Source organism: Danio rerio, chromosome 3, assembly GCF_052040795.2.
Source record: "Danio rerio strain M-AB ecotype USA chromosome 3, GRCz13ab, whole genome shotgun sequence".
Lineage (NCBI taxonomy): Eukaryota > Metazoa > Chordata > Actinopteri > Cypriniformes > Danionidae > Danio > Danio rerio.
In genome coordinates, this window is record NC_141023.1 from 13,006,633 (window position 1) to 13,016,420 (window position 9,788).

Here is a 9,788-nt window from a genome sequence, read left to right on the forward strand (position 1 = left end):
TTCTGTAACCTCGAACGTTCCCCTTCGGTTGGGGAACTTCAGTGCCATGAATGGGAGAATATGGAAAGCGCCATAATGACTGCACCTTACCAACACCCCCGATGAGGAGATAGTCAAGCAAGCGTGACGCACCCACATCATGGGGGGCGCGGTCCTCCAACGTGTCCCTGGCCCTAATTTATCCTACTTCAACAGAAGTTTTACGGATTTAGATATATTTTTTGGGAAGTCGTGAGCATCTAGATAATTCTAGGAAATACGACAGTACGTTGGGAAGCGTGCAATCCCGATAGGGAGGACGCTGCGGAGGCCATCCGTTACCCAAGGGGGGGATAGATGGCAGAATTTACCTATGGACTAGCCCTAAAAAGGGGGAGTACGCATAGCAAAGAGTGGTTAGCGGAGAGGGAAGACACGGGTCCGCCCAGGGGGGGGACTTAACCGTGGCGGAATAAGCATATGGGATCGCCTAGTGGGGATCACGCATAGCAGGCACCTATACCCAAAACGCGGGCTGACCAGCGGGCAGACCTACAACGTAGTGGGCCAGCAAGTGACTCCTCCGCTGAGTCAGTGCTGGGGGCCACGGAGGAATCTGCAGGGCTCACCTGACGGGGAACTTTACTGACAGATAAAAAAGGCGCACGTACCTCCGTGTTAGGGAGAATGGCGCAGCAAGCGTGTTTCAACACCCTACCGAGTTGTCTCCTCAATCACCAAAGGGTTACCTAATACCCTTGAGGAAACCGGCTCCACTCGCAGATTGTAAAACCTTGCAAATGTGTTGGGTGTCGCCCAGCCCGCAGCTCTACAGATGTCTGTTTGAGAGGCGCCGCGTGCACGCGCCCAAGAGGATGCAACGCTCCGAGTGGAGTGTGCACGTACTCCCGGGGGACACGGCTGACCTCGACTCGAATAAGCGAGTGAAATGGCATCCACAATCCAGTGGGATAATCTTTGTTTCGATACGGCACTTCCCTGCTGCCGACCGCCATAACAGACAAAGAGCTGCTCAGATGATCTAAAATTCTGAGTACGGTCCACATAAATGCGCAGAGCGCGAACTGGACAAAGTAAAGAAAGGGCTGGGTCTGCCTCCTCCGGGGGCAGCGCTTGCAGGTTCACTACCTGATCTCTAAAGGGGGTGGTAGGAACCTTGGGCACATAACCGGGGCGGGGTCTCAGGATAACGTAAGAGTAATCCGGCCCGAATTCCAGGCACGAGTCACTGACCGAAAATGCCTCCAGGTCCCCGACCCTCTTGATGGAGGCCAACGCAACCAGCAGAGCTGTCTTCAGGGACAGAAATCTTAGAGATACTGATTCGAGTGGCTCAAAGGGATCGGATCGCAGACTCGTGAGAACGAGGGCGAGATCCCAAGAGGGCATGAGAGGGGGGCGAGATGGATTAATTCGCCTAGCACCCCTAAGGAACTGGATGACCAGGTTATGCTTTCCCACGGTGCCGCCAGCTACCGCGCTATGATAAGCGGAGATGGCGGCCACGTAAACCTTGAGAGTGGAGGGCGACAGCCTGCTGTCCAACTTCTCTTGAAGGAAAGAGAGCACAACACTAATCTAGCAATTTCGGGGGTCTTCTCTGCGAGAGACGCACCATTCAGTGAATAGACTCCACTTCAGGGCGTAGGCGCGCCTCGTGGAGGGGGCTCTAGCCTGAGTGATGGTATTAACCACCGCAGTCGGTAGGTTACCTAAGTCTTCCTCGCGTCTAGGGACCACACGTGGAGGTTCCAAAGATCGGGGCGAGGGTGCCAGATGGTGCCCTGTCCCTGAGAGAGTAGGTCCTCTCTCAAAGGGATCCGCCAGGGGAGGGCCGTCGCGAGGAGTGAGAGCTCTGATATCCAGGTCCGGTTGGGCCAAAGGGGCGCAACTAGCAGAACCTGTTCCTCGTCCTCCCTGACCTTGCACAGAAACTGCGCGAGCAGGCTCACTGGGGGAAACGCATACTTGCGCATGCCCCGAGGCCAGCTGTGGGCCAGTGCATCCGTGCCGAGAGAGCCCTCGGTCAGGGAAAAAAACAACTGGCAGTGAGCGTTCTCGGGGGAAGCAAACAGATCGATCTGGGCCTCCCCGAATCGCGCCCATATCAGCTGAACAAACTCGGGGTGGAGTCTCCATTCTCCAGGGCGTAACAGCTGTCGTGAGAGCGCATCGGCTGCACGATTGAGCGTGCCTGGGACGTGAATGGCGCGCAGCGATTTCAGCCGCGGGTGACTCCAGAGGAGCAGACGGCGGGCGAGCTGAGACATGCGGCGAGAGCGCATACCCCCCATGCGGTTGATATACGCCGCCGCCGCCGTACTGTCCATCCTGACCAGCACGTGTTGCCGCTCCAGCACCGGTAAAAAGCGGTGGAGAGCGAGGAACACTGCCAACAGCTCTAGGCGATTGATATGCCAATGCAGCTGGGCACCCTTCCAGAGGCCCGCAGCCGCATGCCCGCGACACACGGCCCCCCAACCCGTGTTGGAAGCGTCTGTTGAAACAACAACAACATGGCTGGACGCCTGTCCTAGAGGCACACCGGCCTGTAGGAACGAGGGGTCGTTCCAAGGGCTGAGGGCGCGGCGACACAGCGCAGTAACCGAGACCCGGTGTGTGCCTGCGTGCCATGCGCGTCTGGGGACCCGATCGTGAAGCCAGTGCTGAAGTGGTCTCATATGGAGCAACCCGAGCGGCGTGACGGCGGCTGCGGATGCCATATGCCCCAGGAGCCTCTGAAAGAACTTCAGTGGGACCACTAGTTTGCTGTCGAGCTCCCTCAGACAGTTCAGCAACAGGCGAGCGCGTTCCTCGGAGAGGTGCGCTACCATGGTGATCGAGTCCAGCTCCATCCCGAGAAAAGAAATCCTCTGCACGGGGGCGAGTTTGCTCTTTTCTCGGTTGACCTGAAGCCCCAGTAGGCGGAGATGCCGAAGCACCTCGTCCCTGTGCATAATCAATTGCTCCCGCGAGTGGGCTAAAATCAGCCAGTCGTCGAGATAACTGAGTATGCGAATGCCCGCGAGCCGAAGGGGCGCTAGGGCACCCTCCGCGAGTTTGGTGAAGACCCGCGGAGACAGAGAGAGCCCGAAGGGGAGGACCTTGTACTGCCACGCTCGACCCTCGAACGCAAACCGCAGAAATTGGCGGTGGCGTGGAAGAATGGAGACATGGAAATACGCGTCCTTCAGGTCTATGGCTGCAAACCAATCCCGAGGACGAACGCATTGGAGAATGCGCCTCTGCGTGAGCATTCTGAACGGCAGCTTGTGCAGACAGCGGTTCAAAACGCGCAGATCTAGGATTGGCCGTGACCCACCGCTCTTTTTGGGTACGATGAAGTATGGGCTGTAAAACCCACTCTCCATCTCGGCTGGAGGAACCGGCTCGATTGCACCCTTCGCCAGGAGGGCAGCAATCTCCTCTCGCAAGACAGGGGCGGACAGGGGGTTGACCCTGGAGAAATACACGCCCGTAAACTTGGGGGACCGTTTCGCGAACTGAATCGCGTAACCGAGTCTGATTGTGCGTATGAGCCACCGCGAGGGGCTGGCCCGCGCTAACCAGGCAGGCAGAGCCCTCGCTAATGGAGTCATCGCTACAATCGCTGACGTACCAGCGGTGGGGCAGCGCGGAGTGGGTGTGCTGATCCGGGAAGCACGAGGGTCCCGCGGAAAAGCTGGAGGAGAGCGATTCGCTCTGGCTCCGCACCCTGACTCCTGAGAGGGGGCTGGAGGGCTGAGGGAAGGGAGACCGTCCCCCCAGCGCTCGTGAGCCACTGGCGAAGCACGTAGAGTCTGCGAGCCGGAAGGCAGCGCGTCCCGGACTGGCAGAACTCGTGCAGTCACATCCGGGGAAGGGAAAAAGTGCTCTTTTACTGATGTTTTGGTGGCACTGAAAAGTACCGTTGTTATCGGGGCCCCGCCCTCCAGCGGGGAAAGAGCAAGTTTCCTCTTCTCCGGATGGCCTGTCTCAGGGACGCTTCGCGGTCCGTTTACCGGACTTAACGGCGCCCTGGGCAGGAGGGGCTGCCTGCTTTCGAGGTGAACGCCGCGCCCGCTTGGCCGGAGGCGCAGGCGGGGGCGGGGCAGCACTCGTTGGCGGGCGCCCTCGGCGAGGAACAGCGGAGGTGGATGGCTCGGCGGGCGGAGCGGGCTTACGGCCACGCCGATAGATGACATTGCCCATCGCATCCGACTGCTCTTTCACCGCCTTGAATTCCTGGGTGAATTCACCGACGGTGTCGCCGAACAGGCCAGCCTGGGATATGGGCGAGTCAAGAAAGCGAACTTTGTCAACGTCGCGCATATCGGCCAGGTTTAGCCAGAGGTGGCGTTCCTGAACCACAAGTGTGGACATCGTCCTCCCCAGCGCACACGCGGCGGACTTAGTAGTCCGAAGAGCATAGTCGGTCGCGGTGCGCAGCTCATGTAATAAGCTTGGGTTGGACCCGCCCACGTGCAGCTCGGCCAGCGCCTGCGCTTGGTAGCGCTGGTAGGTGGCCATCGCGTGCAAAGCTGAAGCAGCCTGGCCCGCAGCCTTATAAGCTCTGGCTCCGAGGGAGGCAGACAACCTACAGGCTTTGGACGGGAGGCGGGGCAAACCCCGCCACGTAGAGGCGCCGCGCGGACAAAGATTGACCGCGATAGCGCGCTCCACTGACGGGATCGCCTTATACCCCCTGGCAGCTCCGCCGTCAAGGGCGGTGAGGGCGGAGGCACTCGCAGCACGGGCAGAGAAAGGTGCCCTCCAGGACTGCGTGAGCCTACTGTGCACTTCCGGGAAGAAGGGGACGAGAGGCTTCGAAGGCTTCGCCTTCTGGTCCTCTACGTAGCACCCATCTAGTCGGTCCGGCCGCGGAGCTGGGGGATAAACCATCTCCAACCCCACGGCCGAAGCAGCCCGGGAAAGCACGGCTAACATGTCCGCTTCAGGATCCGATTTGACAGCGCTCTCCTGCCCGGAGGGGGCGAGCGGGTCCGGATCTTCGTCAGACAGTGAAAGCCCACCCTCCGATGCCGCGGAGGACATCTGATCTCCGGTGTCAGCGAGTGTGAGAGCTACCATCTGGTTAGACGGATCACTCTCACCACCCGAAGCTTGGATGGAGCGCCGTGAGGAGCGAGAGGTCCGCGAGCCCGTGGGCGGCGGATTAGCTCCCGCTGAAACCCTCAGATCTGCCCGAGCGCCCGCTGCTTTTTTAGAACAGGAGGCAACTGGGGTGGCTCGCTCTCTTGCGAAAGTTAGCCGCGATCTTAGCTGTGCAACGGTCATGGCATCGCAATGACGACATGAACCGCCCGCGAGCACCGCATTAACATGCTGGACCCCCAAACATGCAATGCAGTGATCGTGTCCATCATCCGGAGACAGGAAACCCCCACATCCAGAAACGCACAGTCGGAGCGCCATCCTGAAAAGGACGTGCTGCACGACTGTGTTGCTCTTTTAGGAAAGTTGCAACTATACGCACCTCTCTGGAGGACCGGACCCAAAGAACCGCAGGCAAGGGAGTAACCCAGCTCGACCGTCTGCCACCGCGAAGACCCACTCTGGACCGGGAGACACACTCGTTCGCTCTGAAGTGCTGATCAGCAAGAGGAACCCTCATCGACTCACTCAGAAAGGATCTGAAGCGAAAAGGATGGCGTCTGCTGGCTTCAGGTGTGCTTATATGCTGAGATGATTGCAGATGTCGCACACCTGCGCAAGCTTACGCTGCCAATTAATTTCATTCATTGGCCCGTTCAATACTCTCCAGATAAGCGGCTTCTGATCCGAATCCTCCCATTCATGGCACTGAAGTTCCCCAACCGAAGGGGAACGCATGTTTCATCAGTTTCATGTCAAAGCAGAGGACCGAGATTATCTTCGATTCTTATGGTGGGACAACGGCAATTTGGAAGCTCAACCCTCAGTGTATAAAATGAAAGTTCATTTATTTGGTGCAGCTTCTTCCCCAGGTTGTGCAAATTATGGTCTTAAACATCTTGCTGCTGAAGGAAAAGGAATGTTCACTGAAGATGTTATTAGGTTCATCCAAAGGAACTTTTACGTTGATGATGGATTAGTAAGTGTGCCAACTGAAGCTGAAGCAATTGCCCTTGTGACTGAAGCTAAGAAACTCTGTAGCACTGGGAAACTTCGACTTCACAAGTTCATTTCCAACAGTAAGAATGTTATCGCTTCAATTCCTCAAGAGGATCTTGCTAAAGGAGTAAAGGATTTGGATCTGGATCTGGGTGAGATGTATGTGGAGAGAGCACTTGGTGTTCAATGGTCAATTGCATCTGATGAATTCCAGTTTAGAGTCATTGTAAAGGAACATCCATTTACTCGCAGAGGAGTGTTGTCAACGATAGCATCTGTGTTTGATCCACTTGGATTTATGGCACCATTCATTTTGGTGGGCAAGAAGATCCTACAACAGTTGTGCTACAACAAGGCTAGTTGGGACGATTCATTGCCTGAAGACTTGCAATCTCGATGGGAACGTTGGCTTTTAGATCTGCCAAATTTAGCTGATGTGAAGATCCCACGATGTTATGCTCCACAGATAAGTAACGAAGCCATTCGTTTTGAACTCCATCATTTCTCTGATGCTAGCATCTCAGGATATGGGGAATGCTCCTATCTTCGAACAGTCAGTGCATCAGGTGAGGTTCATTGCTCTTTCGTCATGGGAAAGTCACGAGTTGCACCAACAAAAATAACTACTATTCCAAGACTAGAACTTTCAGCTGCAGTGGTCGCTGTACGGGTCAGTGATATGCTGAAGAAAGAATTGGACATTAAGGATTTACAGGAATGTTTCTGGATTGATTCTAAGGTAGTTCTGGGATACATCAACAATGATGCTAGGAGATTCCAAGTTTTTGTAGCTAATCGTGTTCAACGTATCAAGTTGAGTACTGAATCGAATCAATGGAAATATGTAGGCACTGAAGACAATCCTGCAGATTCTGCTTCTAGAGGTTTGATGGTTGAACAACTAGTGGCGTCAAGTTGGCTCAAGGGACCAAAATTCTTGTGGCAGAAAGATCTTCCCAGTGATGAAGTTAAGGTGGGAGATGTGATCACAAGTAATTATCCAGAGCTTCGAAAGGTTCAAGTTTTCAATATCCAAGCAAATAAAGAAAAATCATTGTTAGAACGTCTTCTCAAATTCTCGGTCTGGGCAAGGATGGTGAAGGCCATTGCCAGACTTAAACGGTATGTAAGAGAAGCTAAAGGTTTTGAATCCAAAGCTTTTGAACCTACTACTTTGGAGCAAAGGAAAGATGCTGAGCTCTTTATCATTCGGTTAGTTCAAGAAGCAACCTTTTCCCATGAAATGACAAGTCTCAAGAAACAACTAGCATTTACATCTGATGCTCAAACCAAAAGCCAGTTGTACAAGTTAAGTCCTTTCCTGGATAATCGAGGCATACTCCGAGTTGGAGGTCGCTTGGCAAATGCAACTCTTCATTTAGACGTAAAATATCCTGCCATTCTTCCAAGGAAAAATCATTTCTCAGCATTACTAATCAAACATTATCACGAACGAGTACAACATCAAGGGCGAGGAATGACCGTGAATGAACTTCGGTCCAATGGTATATGGATTCTTGGATGCAGTAGTGCTGTTTCTTCTCACATATACAAATGCCTGAAATGTAGGAAATTTAGAAGGTGTGTAGAAGAACAGAAAATGGCTGATCTTCCTGGAGATCGTGTGCAGCCAACTCCACCTTTTCTATTGTGTGGAATGGATTGTTTTGGACCTTTTTATGTTACCGATGGTAGAAGGCAACTCAAACGCTATGGGTTATTGTTGACTTGTATGTGTTCAAGAGCCATACAAATTGAAATGCTTGATGCTCTGTCTACTGATGCATTTATTAATGCTCTCTGCTCCTTTATAGCCATTCGTGGAACAGTTCGCCAAATTCGATGTGATCAGGGTACGAACTTTGTGGGGGCAAGCAGAGAATTTATGAACACATTGAAAACAATGGATCAAGGGCAGATAAAGAAACTTGGCTGCGAGTTGATCATGAACATTCCATCAGCAAGTCATATGGGAGGTGTCTGGGAAAGACAGATACGTACCGTAAGAAATGTTTTGACTTCTGTTCTTGACCAATGTCCTGGGGCACTTGACAGTACTTCCCTGCGAACTCTGTTGTATGAGGTTATGGCTATTGTGAATAGCAGGCCTTTGACTGTTGAGCATTTGAATGACCCTCTAGGTCCAGAACCTCTTACCCCAAATCACATCTTGACAATGAAGTCTATGATTGTGGAACCACCACCTGGAGAGTTTGTCAAAGAAGATCTTTATCTCCGTAAACGATGGCGCAAAGTGCAGTATTTAGTCAACAACTTCTGGTCGCGCTGGAGAAAGGAGTATCTTTTAAATCTTCAGCAAAGACAGAAATGGAATAAGAATCGCAGGAATGTTAAAGTGAATGACATAGTTATCCTTAAAGATGATGTTTTACCACGTAACGAGTGGAAATTGGCAAAGGTGGTAGACGTGTACCAAGGAAAGGATGGCAAAGTGAGACAAGTCAAGTTGTTAATGAGTGACTCTTCGCTTGATGGAAAGGGTAAGCGATTGTCTAAACCAAGTTACCTTGAGCGTCCAATACAGAAGGTAGTCATTCTTCTTGAAGCTGATTGAAGACCGCTTGATTTCACACTATCACTCCATGGGTTGCCTTAATTTTCATAATTGTGTTTAAGTGTGATTTATAAAAAAGGAAAAAATCACAAGTGATTTGGTGGGAGTGTAGCAGATGTCATGTGTGTTTAAGATCTTATGCCAGTTCACCTAGGAACTAATTAAGGCGGAGCTAATTTCAGGGGGAACTATAAAAATGATGCACCACTGTGAGTAGAGACAAATGCATTCACTTCCAAGCATTCAACAAGCTAAGGAATGCTTATGCTTTTGAGTTTCTCCCTTCCGTAACCAGCCAATGAGGTATGTTTGTTTTGTATGATTTGATGGTTTTGTTTGATTTGAAGTGTGGTGTTGTTGTTTGTTTGGTGTGTGCATTTAACTGTTTGTTTATGAGCGGTGCTATTTATAAAGTTAAATTGTATTAGTTAAGATTATGTGATCCAGTGTTATGTGTGACCTTAATGTGGTGATTTGGATTAATTTGATATGGAAATGCACTGTTGTAATTCATTGTATGTTTTTTAGTTCTTACGTCTGGTACACCCCTGATGTCTTGTGGTTTGCTCTATGTTGAGAACTGAAGACTTGCTATGAAAATAAACCAGTCAGTAGAAACCAAAGACTCTTGCTCGTTTGTTGCTGGAGGGAGCTACATAAATAATACTGTAATTTCCCTGTATAAAAAACAAAAATGTCAGTAATTTGTCTTTAATAATAAAGTACCTAAAATGAAAGCCAAACGGTTAATTTAGAGAGACTGGTTGTCATTTTACTAAGTTTTGAATATAACGTGAAATGACAAAAAATTACAGTAAAAAATTTAAGGATATTTTCTGTAAAATTAGTTGTTTTTTTTTTACAGTGTATCCTGAGCCTCCCTCTCTGGCCTCGACTTCACCCTCTCTACCAGAGCAGGTCACTAGCCATGTTTCTACTCAATGATGTGAGTAAAATTTATAAGCAAAACTGGAATATCGCAAAAAAGACTTGCGAATACAGTAAAAGTGAAAGAGAACAAAATTGTCACTTAAACTAGTGCCAAATACCAAAAATAAAATAACTGGATTTGATGCGGTAGGAGAAGCTGCGGTAGTCTATTCCTTATTAGATGATCCGT